The following is a 12710-nucleotide window of genomic DNA, read 5'->3' on the forward strand; positions in this document are numbered from 1 at the left end:
GTTGTCTAGCTTGTATCACATCTACTGTTAACCTCTCGTCAATGAAACCAGTTCACATCTTTTCAGTGAAGAAATTCAGCTGAATTTGAAGAGACCTTTATTATTTTTAATTATCTTCTTTTGTCTTCTGGAAATTTGGTTGTTCAGTAACTGGTTCTTTTCAGGTTTTAGTGGTAGACTGGAACTTGCAGGTGGGACTTATCCCACCCATGGGGGATAGGAGAGGGCTTGTTCTCTCTGAAGGTTTGGGTTTTTTTTTCCTTTCCTACCTCTCCTAAATTTTTCTTTTTCCTATTCCCTTCCCTTGGAAATAATGAGACCACAGATCCTACTCTGTTACATCTGTCTTCCTCCATACTTTTTAGCATGATTGTCTTCAGGGTTTTTTTTTCGTTCTTTTGTTATGTTATTTCCTCGCCTTCTTGTTTGTAGCAACGGTATGTGTTTCTTGTATCACTGTAGGTCTCATTGATCACTGATGCAGGACTTGAATAATAACTTTTTTCTACTGAGACAAGCTGACAGGATGTGTAGAAGAAATTTTATTTGGTTTTGCTTGTTTTGTAACTTCAGAAAGGCACATTTGTGCTCATAGCAGTAAGATATCAAAGGTTACCATCAAAAAGTTAAATATTTTTTTAAATCAGATACCAGGTAGAATGGGAGTAAACAGATCAGTTCCAAAGGGAAATGAAATTCAAAATATTGCTTGTGTGAAGTGTAAAGGTAGAGGTGATTACATACTAGAATCATCATTCTAGCCCTTTGAAGTGCTGGTCATTAACATGGGTTGGAGAAAAGATTGAATTAGGACAAGGGGGACTCTATCCTTTTGTCCTTGATGACTGTGACTTGGTATGTGGTATGATGGCCCATGAGTGGTCTTGGTTTTTAATAAACTTGTGCACTACTCATTCATCTGTTGTTCCCCTGTTCTTGTATATTGCAAGATGGAGAATTCTACCCTAAAATAAAATACACAATTACAGCAGTGAAAGCAGCGTGGATATTCTTCAGGTCTGTCAGGTCTGTCTTCAGCCCTCTTGCCCATCAATAGAAAATGAGGAAAGAAGGCAGAGTATTTATGCCAATTGATATTGTTTCTTTAAAATTCAATATTTTACCTTTTACCTTTCAATTTGCTTTATAGGTCACTTAATTTTTAGCTACTTCTCTTTAGCATGAGCCAAGAACAGAATATTGCTGATTATGCTAAAATAGATGTATATTTTTTCAGTCTGGCATTTAAGCAGATGAAGAATCATGCTTAATGCTGCTCTGATAATAAGTAGTACTGTAATTGATTGTTGATAGAAACCCTTAAAATACATTTTTATGGTTGAAATGTACTTTGGGTAAACAGTGTTCAGATTGCCTATTAAAATAATTCACTATATACCATGGTTTCTTTGAGTATTAGGGAAGTAGGACTTTTCCAACAACAGTAATTGGTTGACACTGCTTGACCTTAATGCAAAGCTACAGTATTTAATGAACAAACGGAGGGAATAAAGTTTTGATAAATAAGGCAATTTTCATGAAACCTTTAGAAATACGCTTGAAGTCTTTTAGTGTTAGATTGACGGTTTCTCCTCTTGTGAAAAGAATAAGTGAATAATTTAAGGCTATATTTCATGTTTTCAGATCTTCATTCTGTCATATAAATAATAGACTGTGAAATGCAGCAGCTCCTGTATTCACCAATTTAATAGACCTATACGAGGAAGTATCTTACTCAGCTTCTAGCATCTTAAAATGCTCTTTTGTGCATATGTATACCTGAGAAGCAATGCTGAAGTGGGACATTCTTGCAATCTTATTTAGTAACCAAATTCCGTAGTTCAAGTCTGTACTGTGTTTAAACAAAGTCTTGTTCCTAAAATTCTTTCAGCACAGCTTGATGCCAGTTTTAGAGGGTTTAGGTTTTAATTCTGGTACAGGATTATGATGGACAGATGTCAAAAAAGTAATATGTGGCTATTCAAAATAAATGGGTAATCCAAAGTGTACTTAAATGGAAAGACTGTGAAAAGCATTCAGGTATAGATCTAGCATAGATCTTTGAAACACTACTGAATCTTGATGAGGAGGGAACGCATGTATTTACTGAAACAGTGAAGTATCAGGATCATTTATATGATTTGCTCCATTTATTCTCAGTTACATAATTTCTTTTTGCGGGAAACTGTATTGGGGGAGGAAGAACGGGCAAAAGCAAAATGGATATAGTTTCTTTTCTTTCTTTCCCCCCCTTTTCCTTCCTCCCTGCCCCATTAAGTGGCTTTAGTTTTATGTATTTTCAAAGATAGTGAAATAAGATTTACTGAGAACAAGTGGCAAAGCACTTTGATTTTTTATGTTCTCTGATCTTCCAGGCAGGAGCATAGTTTTAGGACTAGTGGACCACGGGGAACATAAAGGCTCCTTTGGAAAGTGTGTACTACTGTGCCTATTTTGTTAGCTGCAAGATGTAGTTCTCTTAAATACTTCCATTTAGAAGCTTAAGTTAAAATTGTTTTCTACGTTTTCCTCCTGATACCTACTCCTTTCAGCATTACAGTAACTCTAGTTTTTAGGAACCTTCTACTAGCATATGATTTGAAAACGAACTGTTGCCTTCCTGCATCTTATGTGAGTATGTGTGTATCTATACAAGTAAGGAAAGCTCTCAATTTCATGTTTCTAAGACTGTTTTCTGTAAATAATATTCAAGACGTCTGGCAGCTGTCATGATGGTGATTTTTTTAGTTCCTATATAGGTTCCAGAAATCTAATCTGGATCCTTCAGGCAAAGTGAGTAGTCGATAGGCGAATGTCATCACCTTTGCTAAAATACAGGCAGTTTCTTTCCTGTTTCTGCTTACTGATACTTTATAGTTCATGTAGTCAAGGTACTTCCTCTCTTAATTTTCAAGAAAAATAATCTTTATACCTAATGTCATGTTATGGAAATCTTGACATAATCCTGTGTTCAGTTTTGTACGTTATTTCAGTAACTTGTTCATATCTTAATTTTTTTTTTTTTCCAGTGATATAATTTTTTTTTTTATTTTCTATAAGACTGCCCCTTGACTCCAGCTAGTCCAAATACTTAAATATGGAGACATGCTTTTCCCATTTTCCATGCTCTATTCTAGTCGTTTAACACCCAGAATACATCAGTGCAGGGATCTGAGACCATTCCACAGTGTAACTTGTTGCCAGCTATTGTCACAGCAGTGTGAATGACATGATAATCATTTTATTGCACTAGTATGAAATGCATTGTCATCACCTCTGTTTTCAGAACTTATATAGAGTAATATTTTCTATTTCTTTTGCTATATAAGCATTATATAAGTCATTGACAGGGACGTACTTCTGTTGTTCCAGTAAGAGTTTACAGGATTATTATGTTAAATATATTGATCTGTATTAGCAAACCAATTGCTGATCGGGTCCAGGTGTGACCTAATTGCCTTGTTGCGTTATCTGAGTAATACATTTGTTATTATTCATTATTACTTCAGCACAAGACGATAGTCTCATTGCAGTAAGTCCTCTGCAAATATACATATCCTGTTCTTTATTTGCAGTTTTGGGTTTGCTTAAGGGGAAAACGCAGGAAGGAGGGCATAAAAAGCAAGGGAAGGAAATAGAAAAGCGAAATATCAAAGAAAAGCAGTAATGACACTTTGCTAATGGCTGTATATAAATGCTGATCATTGCTTTTGAATTCTGACTTGGCTACTGTTTTTTATTTAGTCCGTGCAGCTATTTTTGCTTAATTTCTTAACACCTATGGAAATCAGAAAGAGAAGCGGTTATGACAAATGGCCTATGTAATCTGAAAATTGTGTTTTGTCACATGTTTTAGTCACAAAACCTAGTTGAAATCAATTGTCCAAACATTCACTTAACATATTAATAAGTAATACAGGAATACTCTGAGCCCTCTTGAATTAGATATATTACAACTTGTAACAAAATTTAATGCCAGGCTTAATAACTCAAAGTATGCTCTAGAAGAAAAATATATTTATATACTAGTATATTTCCATTAGGATGCTAATCCAGATTAAAAAAAATCTATCATTTAATTGGAACTGTTTAATAGATTCCTGTGTAGGCAATTGTATTTAATTTAATTTCTTAGGAAAGAACCCCAAAATTTTATTCCTTCAAAGTGAGTGTGTTTTTCATCCTTTATTCCTAATTGTAGTTTCATTTGTTTTGACAACAGTGGTCAGATTACGGGAGCCATTTGAGTACCTACCTGCAAAATCAGAGTCTTCTAGGAATTTTTAAAAAAATTTGTCTAGATAGTTGTGTTTTCAGTGGAAACACTGCAGAAACAGAGTAAAGTACCAGCTTTTCAAAAGGAAAGATCGTGTTTCCAATTTATCACTATTAGCTTTGCATATATTTAATAGGAAAAAATATTTTTAAATTGCAGTGTATCCCATAGTTTCATGAATAGAGTTTAATTATCTTACAGTAGTTCAAAAATTCTGCATAAACGTGTTTTCAAGAGTGATTTTTTTATCATTATTTCAGTTTTTCTTATTGCTGTACCAAGTGTCTTTTCAGGGAATTAAAAGAGAGATAATAAAAGATGGTTGATCAGTTGATGGAATTTGATTTGTTAATTTTTTCTTAGAAACATAGCCTTTAACATTTTCAGTGTGTTTACAGCCAGCTGTAGTGTGCTGTGGAACCTCGTACAGTTTTTATTAACAATGAATTAAGCACTTTCTAGAAAATATATCTGACAATATCAAGTTACTGAAATTCGCAAAATATATGCTTTTAAGGAGTTCAGTAACAGGAAAAGGAATTGAAAATAATGCTGAGAAATAGCAAAGAATTGCAGGTTAATGTAAATTTCAGGATGAATACTGAAGAAATCTTGGTAATACTTAAGTTGTTAGACTTTGGAATTGTTTTCCAGATAGTAAAACTTCAGCACTTAGGTCTTTTAAATCTGTACAGCACTCTCTCTACCATTATTGACTTCTAAAAAATAAATAAATTGAACCATGTGGAATTACCTTACATGCTGTTTCCATCTCTTCTGTTATGTGATTACATAAAATACTTATGACTTGAAAAAAAATAATAGTTTCGGTCACTTGACTTTTTGTTATATGGAAATTTCCATAAGAAATCCAATGCCTAAGGTCACTGAATACCTTTAGGTCAAACTAAAAATTAGAAATGTTTTTAGCATTTTTTCATCAAAGATCTTTATTTTCCATCCAAAGGTCAGTTCCAGAAGTCTAAAACCAGGACTGCTACTTCAGCTTCCTTGTTGCCGCTGGTGGCTGAGCGTCATCCCAGTGCTACCTGACTGTTGAATGTGTGGAGAAAATCATTCTAAGGACAACTATCTCTTTTGGTTTTGAGCACCTGCCACTATGTGAGTTAATTTTAATATGGTTTTAAAGAAACAAAAACTTGCCTCATGTTCATTAATACACTAGTTAACGCACTCTTTTAGCATTTATAAAAATATTTGTGATGTGTTTCCTGTAGTTTTCAAAACATATTTTAACTATACTTTCTGTAAAATAATGATTTTATTCTGCAAACATAGATACTTTTCTCCCCACTTTACTGCATTAAATTTTAAAAGACAAGTGAAAATTTTGACTATAGTATTTAGTTTTAAAAGTGACAGATAAGTTCGCTGAAGTCTGCTTTGCACACAACTAATGGAGCATAGACTGTATCAGTGGGAGCTTTTCTTTGCTTTCTGCCATAATATGCCTTAAGTCCCGACCTGGAGGGGCAATTCACTATCTAATTCAAACCTTTCCTTACATTAGCAACATGGCAGTGTTTAGCAATGATACGGTGTTTGCTGTTAAAGACTTGCCAATTTTGTCTTAAATAGCTTGATTATATTACCTCAATTTGCCATATTCCCTATGTTTAGTTCGGAATTACCTTGCAAGTGTTAAGATGATACTATTGAATTGTATAAAGGAATTAGAAAGTTGAAATCCTAGCAGTGTAGATTTTAAGTACCTAGTATTGGTCTACAGGAAAACACTTCAAACTTCCACCAATTAAAGGTCAGGAAACTAATCTTAATGGGAACAATTTTTTGCTTCTACTGAATTCCATCAATGACTTTAAATAGTTATTTTTCCTTCATACTGCCCTGGATAATTTAAAACCCTTCCTGAAGTGATTTTGTAAGACATATATGTACTTGTGGGTATGTATGTGTAGTTTCTATACCTTTTAAGTGTAGTTAGTTTTTTCCAGTGTTGCAATGAAGTACAGAACACTATGAAATACATTAGAGCCTATGCATCAGAACAATTTTCATGCCTCACTCAATTCTTAATGTAAATTAGTAGGAACATTGGTTATCCATTTGAGAAATTGAGTTGGTATAAAAATAAAAATGCACTTATGGTGTGTGGTGCTTTGTGTATCATCTTGGGAGTGTTTTGCTGTTTATCTGTCACTTGCATTAGAAAAAGCAGTCACTGGCTGCAGGTGACATTAAAAATTAAAGGTTAACCTCAATTTCTTTACTGACCAGACATGGGGCAGAAAGTTCTTCTGGATGTGTGCCTGAATTTTGGAACTGTCAAGAAGAGTTGAGAAGTAAAGACCTGTGCTTTTGGTGACTTATTCCTTTCATGTGTGCATGGTTCGTTATATGATTTCAACATTTTCAAGTGTTTAGGCTGCTTGTTATAGTGGTCCAACTTTGTGAAATTAAAAAAATTACGTGATAATGGTATAGTAAGTAATTCTAGTGGATTCATTGTACTGATAAACGTAATTTTGATAATGTCTTTATTTTGTTACATAGAAAGACTAATAAAAATATTTTTTTTCCTCTTACTGGGGAATACATGTCTTTCAAAAAAAAAGTTGAAATTATTGCTGAAAAACAGAAACTAGCCTGGGAGATCTTTAAGTATTAAGGCTTTTGACAAAGTTAGATTTTACCCCACAGTGACTTCAGAGTGAGCCAAATTCAGTAGCATAGTGCTTCCCTCCTCTCTCACTCCCAAGTGTTGGAGGCAGGCATTCAGACCAGTGAAGAAGACTAGCTTCAGGCAGCAGGGGTTTCCATGTAACCTGCCAGATCTCTTTCATTTTCAAAGTAGATATTATGCTTGTTCAGTTGTAGACCAGGCTACAGGCAGGTCTTGATACTTCAGATGCAAACTCGAAGCTATAGGTGCTGCTCTTACCTTCCATTTAGTTTCTTGATTTTACTCACCCATGCAATTGGGATTGGTATGCTGTAGATTTTTCAGAATTTGAATTAAATAATGTTAAGAATTCTTTGACTAGAAAGTGATAATGCGCGTTTCATGTGTTTTACTCAATTCCTAATTTGTTAAATCTGTATTCAAGACCAATAATTTCTCTGAAGAGAAAATATTTTTAAATGCCAGTTACTTATTTTCCTGTGTTTCACTCTGCTTGAAATTGTTCCAGTCTTCTCCAAGATTGGAATTTCACTTAACACTTTCCAATTTCTTGCTTTTCAGCTTTTTTGTAGGAATTGGACTTATAAGGAAACCTAAGTAATGTACAGTTTTAAACATAGTTCCTTTTAGTTAAGGAGTAATCCCATGTAGTAGTTGATAATTGTTGGCTTGTCGCCTGGCTCTAAAGTCTTAATTTTATAAACTGGCTTATGAAACATCAGAAAACTTGAACTGTATTTTTCAGAGGAAATATCTCAGATCTTCAATATTGCTGAAAGTGGCTACAATTTTCTAAAAAGAAATCTTTGATTTTTCTTACAGGATATAGAATAGGTGGGATTTTATAATTTGTCAGTGGCTTCCATTAAGTTCAAATAAACTTCCATATCTGTCTAAAAAGCACTATCTTGTGACTTGCAATCGTGCTACAGATGGCATCTTTTCTTAAACACTACAATAATCTGTCATTTGTGGAGCAACTAAATTACTCATTTGTTACACTGTTACACAGCTCATAGAGGTCATCACACATCTGTATGAACAGAACATTATAAGTCTTTAAAAATAAAAGCAACACATTCACCGCAGTGTATTTGTTGATGTTCCTACAGTGTGGGTGGTCCGTGTGCATCTTTAATTTATGGCTGTATTGCAGATATCTGCTATATAGAGAGATATTCATAACATAGGGAATTTTTCTCAGATGTAGCAAAACCTGGAGGACATGCAATTTCAAAGGATCTAAGAGAGATCCAGGATCAAAAGTTATTTTCCAAAGCGCTAAAATAAAGTTATATCAGTTATAAGTTATCTGGGTATCTGATAACACCAAAGGGTATCTGATATCTGACAACATCAAGGGTATCTGATAGCACCTCAGGATTAATAATTCCCATAGCTTTATTTTCAGTAGCTGTTCAGTTGTCCTGGTGAAGAGTAGCACTACTGTGTGTTGTTAACCCATTCTCTTCAGACATTCTTTCTTCTCTCTTGGTGCCAGTGTCAGGATTTACCTACTTTATGTAGTTGATCCTTTGAACAGAATTGGTACTGCTTCACATCCTCCTTAAATTCAAATTGCTTCTGGCAATGACCCTTGTCCACTGCATCTCCTTTGTTCTTGCCCCCTGGCTGGCTGCCCCATTTACCTCCTGAGCTACATTTTGGACATCATGGTTCTGAAGCCTGAGCTGGCCTTTGACAGAGCCCACCTGGGTCTGGAGGAGCTTTTTCCATTGCGGTTAGTGCCTGCTTTATAGTTCATTTTCATTTTAACCAGGGAACCAGCCTCACAAAATGGAAATCCCAGTGCTAAGGATGACCTTACTGCTGCCTTTCAGTACTTAAAAGCGGCTTATAAGAGTACTGGAGAGAGAGTTTTTACCAGGAATAGGTAGGGATGGGACAAAGGGTAATGGCTTTAAACTACAAGAGGATAGATTTAGATGATATGTAATGAAGAAATTCCTTACAATAAGGGTGGTGAGACACTGGAACAGGTTGCCCAGAGAAGTTGTGAATGCCTCATCCCTGAAAGTGTTAAACACCAGGTCGAATGGGGCTTCAAGCAACCTGATCTAGTGGAAGGTTGGACTATGTTAATCCTTAGAGGCCCTTTCCAACCCAAACAAGTCTGTGGTTCTACTTGAAGACAGGAACTTCTTGCCTTTGCTGTTATATATTTCTCTTTATAGTTTCATTATATGCCATCTCTTCTGAATTTTGTTGACCTTCAAACTTCTTTAGAAGCATTGCAGTGGTAAAAAGTGGTATTGTTTGAACCTGGTCAGAAGACTTTTATTTGTAGTTTTGTTTCAGTAAGAGATGACTGCTAACTTAGATGATCCTAAAGGCTGGTCAGAATCTGTTTAATAAGAATTTATTAAAGTTTTTCTTAAAGGATTATAAGTAGCAGCTGTGTAAGGGTTTCTACGGGAATAAAACTGTGGAGGGGAGAAACTGTTGGGTTGCCAGCAGTTTATATTCAAACAGATTGAAATTCTGGTGCATTTGAAGTGACCCCCTTACCATAGATGTGACCATCACAGACAGTTGTCTCTGATGCGGAAGACAATTCTTCACAATGAGGTTGAAGAAACATTGGAACAGGTTGCACAGGGAAGTTGTGGATGCCCCATCCCTGGAAGCGTTCAAGGCCAGGTTGGGGCTTTGAGCAGCCTGGTCTAGTGGGAGTTGTCCCTGCCCATGGCAGGGGGTGGAAATAGATGATCTTTAAGGTCCTTTCCAACCCAAACCATTCTATGTGTTCAGAGCTATGATAACGTTCCAATAAAAAGTTAAAGGAAAAAAAGAAAAATTGAAAAAGTTGACAGTGACTTCCCTTGAAGGGGAAGCAACAGTATTCCATGCCTGTCCTTGGCTCTCTTTTCTTTTTTCGCTCCTCCTCCCCAAGAAATACTGTGGGATTTACAGAATGCTTTGCTTCTAGGACAAATTCTGAAGGAAGTTTACAGGATTTTAGTGCTTTTTACTCTGAAGTTATACCAGTTTAAATGCCTGATCATGTACTGAATGACACTGGCAGATACAGCGTGCAGTTTGGAGTCCAGTGTTAGGGACTGTATCTCTGATGCAAGCAGCAATGTTGCTGATTATGACTGGCCAGCATTTGTAATTAGATGGAAAACAGATGAAGGCGGTCAAATTAAAGTGACAGTGATGACCAACTGCCTGCTAATTTAAGACCCTCTGCACTTTGCTGACTACTGTTTACTCAGTGAACTCCTATATTGAATGTGTAACTTTAAATGTTTCTTTAACATAATAGAAGCCACGATAGTGAGAAGTTTTATTATCAGTGTGCTATTGCAGTTAAATAGATGTGGTACTTTGTAGAACTCAGAACTTTCTGAGCAACTTAATGTGGTTTTATTAAAGGTGGCGCTGAGTGATGTACAGTACATGACTTCATATTAAAGACTTTATTTTGAGAGCATAATATTTTTCCAGACATACAGTTTTTAAAGAAGGATTAAAATCTTGCCATCCACTTTTGCAGTATATTTCTCAATGTTGTGTGTCTGATCCTGTAAATTATTTTCTAATCAGCTTTAATTTAATAAGCATTGATTGTGGTATAAATGGTTGAACTAGATTTGATATAAATGAATGAATCTTACTTTATTATTGTTCAGGATATGCATGGCTTTGCAATATTGAGGTCATGCAAAGCACTATCAGAAAGTTGCTTTTATCCTTAATCTTGCCTTATTTCTTTTCTTTTGCAAGGAAGCTGTAGATCAGTTGCAAGAATTTCTCTGTATTATAAATGCTGGTCAAACTTTGTCCTGGGACATTAATACAGATTGTTTAAAAATCCTGGAAATATACTCTGTAGTGGGATCCAGGGTGGAGTGAAGAAAAAGTTGTAATTCTCGTTTAACTGTGCTTGGCAGAGGGAAGAGGGTTACAGAGGGGTCAAAAGGAAGAAAATGCTCATCTTTTTAGGTGAATGTGTCCTTCCCATAAAACGGAACAACAAAAAGTAGATCAAGACACTCTTGCTTCGAGACACACTATCTGACAGGAAAGTGAGGAATTTAAAATCCAGAAGCAGAAGTATTTCTTCCCTGAGAAAATGATAGGGAGACCTTAATTATACATTGCTTTCGAAAGTACAGATTGTACTTAGTTTCTTGTTTTGTTCATTTAGACTGAGACTGTGGAAGGTATTTAACTTACAGCAAATACGAGAATACTTTTCTGAATTTTCATACTATTACTGTGTTTTCTCAGTGTGAATGCAAATACTCGAAATAAACAAGAATTAAGTGGAGAGTGACTTTGGGTTTTTCTTTAAACAAGGAGAAAATTCATACAGTGTCTTCTACTGGATTTTCACTTAAAAACTTTTTAAAAGGCATTTACTTTGTAAGTTTTGACAAAACGAAGGGAAATTAATAAAATGTTTAAGTTGCAAATCATTATCTGTTACGGTTATTTGTGATCAGGATTTTAGCTCCAGTTGTGAGGGTATTTTATAGTGTGAAATTTTGTTTTTTGTAAACTTTTGCTTTTTTTTCAGATGAATAGGGACCAACTAATTATCTGTCTGTATTAATTTCATAAAATAAATGCTTTTTGATTAATGAAGTGTAAATGTTGAATGAATGTGTGATTATTTTTGTGCATGAAAGCTAGGTATGAAAGTTGTATGGGTTTGTAGTATTTTGAGGGGAAACAAGGATGTTTCGGTTTACTTCAGTGTTTTAGTTTTTAGCAAAGAAATGTAAGAGACTGGCATAAACATAAGAATATTCTCATACAAAATCTTTTTCTCATTCCAATAGATAATGTATTACAATATATCATTAAAAGTATGAATTATCTCATATCAAAAAGAAAATACTAATATTGAGCAAGTTTCTTCATTCATGACATGAGTTTACTTTTAATCTACACAGGGATCTGTCTGGCTTATGCTTCTATATTCTTTGCAAAGAAAATTCGACCAATGTAGTTTTTGTAACTTGTCAGATATTACTCTTTTGATGTAATGCTTTCTTGAGGATGTTGGGCAAACTTAATCCAAGAACCTGAAACACAGATGCAATCTTCTTTAAAGAATTGGGGTAAAAGCTAAATACAAGACTTCAGAAGTATTCAAATAGTTTTCAGCATCTTATTTCTTTTGACCTTTTTAGAGTTTTTTAATTTACACTGAGGTTATTTTAAGGTTTCACTATTTTCCCTGCAGCAAATCTTAGGTAGTGGTGTTAGTTTAATTTCACTGTTTTCTGTTTAAACAAACATTGTGAGTTTGGGATGTTTTCCTCAACTTCTTTGAAGGTTTTGCTGTTAGAAGTCCCACATAGTAACAGTCTCTTTTCCGGTAGTTGCAGGGTGCTGAGGGCAAGGAATTCCTATTTGGTAGCTATAATTGCACCAGTGCAGCAGTGGTACCCCTACTGACTTCCATTTTAGCAGGCATTCAGCAGGAACTTAAGAGATTTAGTACTTTACACAGAAAATAGGCTGGTTCAAATAAGGGAAGTGATACTTAATGGAAGAGACAGTCTGGGTCATTGTCTTGAGTCCATACATTCTCCACTTGCCAAACTGGAATGTAAACTTGAAGTACTTTTGGATTAATTTTTATTACAGGGTACAAAGGTAAGAGTGACCAGAAAAGTCACTATTCTTTTAAAGAGCTTCTCTTTGAATGTATATGCAGTCCTTGCATTTCAAATTGTGTCTTCTAATGATTACATGTTGAGTAACTTGAAAAAGAACCTACATAAGCAACAA

General features: G+C 35.0%; 1 protein-coding gene across 3 annotated transcripts in view; it reads left to right on the forward strand.

The window, feature by feature from the left end:
- Positions 1–12710, forward strand: part of TBC1D5 (TBC1 domain family member 5) — a 314809-nt gene that overhangs the window by 59090 nt on the left and 243009 nt on the right. For 2 of the 3 annotated variants that reach the window (XM_069860194.1, XM_069860196.1), the window contains exon 3: positions 5244–5398. The exons of the other annotated variant lie outside the window; for it this stretch is intronic. The gene's annotated coding sequence lies outside the window, so the exon portion shown is untranslated. The remainder of the gene's footprint in view (positions 1–5243; positions 5399–12710) is intronic. 3 annotated transcript variants of the gene reach the window in all.

Source organism: Phaenicophaeus curvirostris, chromosome 6, assembly GCF_032191515.1.
Source record: "Phaenicophaeus curvirostris isolate KB17595 chromosome 6, BPBGC_Pcur_1.0, whole genome shotgun sequence".
Taxonomy (NCBI): Eukaryota; Metazoa; Chordata; class Aves; order Cuculiformes; family Cuculidae; genus Phaenicophaeus; species Phaenicophaeus curvirostris.